Source organism: Selaginella moellendorffii, unplaced genomic scaffold (assembly GCF_000143415.4).
Source record: "Selaginella moellendorffii unplaced genomic scaffold, v1.0 SELMOscaffold_4, whole genome shotgun sequence".
NCBI classification, from domain to species: domain Eukaryota; kingdom Viridiplantae; phylum Streptophyta; class Lycopodiopsida; order Selaginellales; family Selaginellaceae; genus Selaginella; species Selaginella moellendorffii.
Window position 1 is genome coordinate 476,716 of NW_003314265.1, and position 1,891 is coordinate 478,606.

At 48.2% G+C, this 1,891-nt stretch overlaps 1 pseudogene; it reads right to left on the reverse strand.

Moving 5' to 3' along the window:
* LOC9655564 overlaps positions 1–850 on the reverse strand; it is a 3,954-nt pseudogene extending 3,104 nt beyond the window's left edge.
* Positions 851–1,891: the final 1,041 nt, after the last annotated feature.

The following is a 1,891-nucleotide window of genomic DNA, read 5'->3' on the forward strand; positions in this document are numbered from 1 at the left end:
GGTAAGCTGAAAGTTAACAAACAATAATTTCTAGGCATTTCAATCTGACGCTTACCTTCTCCAAATTTGAGGAACTCAAAGACCTGATCTGGACTGCTCACAATCTCTTCGCGTAATCCTGCCACAAAAATCCCCCTCTGAAGCTCTTTTCAGTAAAGTCCAAAACACAAACAGGATCAATCAAAATACATACGACGGAGTTTTCATGTATCCGAAGCTTCCGATTTTCAGGAGCAAGCAAGTCGTTGATTTCTTCCTTGTATATTTCCATGTATGAAACCCGAATCAAGAACTCCCTGTCTAGTATCTGCAAAGAAGCAAATAAGCTCCACAGAGAACAGATTTAATTACACAAACACTCTGAATGGTGCTGAAAACGTCGCATATAGCACGATGGATAAGCCCAGGATCCCGCTCAGACCCACGCATTGTATAGGTTTTGCCACTGCTGGTTTGGCCATAAGCAAAAATTGTTCCTGGAGCAACAAAAATAAGGAAAAGGGAAAAAAAAAACAATGAGAGCCAAACAACTCTGAAAAACGAAAGAGACCATTGAATCCTTGAAGCCCAGATAGAACGAGATCCTTGGCATGGATCTCATACACGCTTGCATTGGTCGCATCCTTGGTAAATATTTGATCTATCGAAACGGAGAACACGATCAATCACAATCAATGCCCTACTTACCAAACATGTAGGATTGACCCAGCACAGGTGCGCCGAGCGCATTGTACAGTGCGATCGTTCTAGCCCCAAGCTTCCATTGGCTGCCTCTCACAAGCTCCTGCCTGATCGGCGGCCTCACCCGGATCGCGACCGAAATCTTCTCGCCCTGCTGCATTGCCGCCCTGGATCAGTCGAAACCCCCAGAGCACGCGAAACCGCGATCGCGAGCTCTTCGTCTAGCTATAATGAAGAACCCTAGGCCCAGAGATATTGTGGCAACGTACACTAGGTTTCCCGCGCGTTTTTTGAATTGCAGAGAACAGAAAAGATTCATTGTGCCGCCTGACGAGCTTCTAATATAAGGTGGATTCCTTCGACCAGCAATGCGACAATCCGAAAAGTTTCACTTCGAGGTAAAAGGTGATTCTCGTAATGGTCAAAGATAAATTCTTCTTCAAAGAAGTGTAGTCAAGAAGACTTTGTCAACAATTTAACACGTAGAACAAAAGTCCACTTGGCACAGTAACTCTGGATGGATTGATCGATTCGATTGATTGATTTCATCGGCATGGAATCGGCCTCCCAGAGAGATCCCCAAGCAGATGACCAAGTTGTTGAAGGAATGGATCAGCAGCAGGAATCCGATGACCGCGGCGAAATGGAGATGATGCCCACCAAGGCGCTGGCCAAGACGATGATCACGCCCTTCACATTCGTGGCCTCCACTTGCTTCCAGACGGGGATTTCACTCATCAAGCCCGACGCGACGCGGGAGGAGAGAGGGCGATGCTTCCACTTGTTCCTGGCCGGGATCATCTCCACAGTCGGCACATTTTGGTCAGTTTTTCTCCTCATCCAGCGCAAGCGGAAGCCCAGCGAGGATCAGCGCCGGATCAACGAGTGCCTCTTCTTCCTCTTCTTCGCCGGGATCACGACCCTGATCTGGCCTCTCATTTACAGCATTCTTACTGTCCTTTTTCACTGCCCACACGGCACCGCCAACGTGATCGTTAGCGTCTGCACCGGAATCACGACGCTATACCTCGCTTCGATCATCCGCTGGATCGCCAAGCTCGAAAAATTCCTCCGGCGGATCAAGCTCCCGTGTAGCCTCTTTGCAATCATTGTCACGATCATCTTCACGGTCAACGGCCTGGGATACATGCTCTACACATAGAGAAAAGCTGTTGCTTCACCATTAGTATAAGCCGACCTAGCTCAGCTG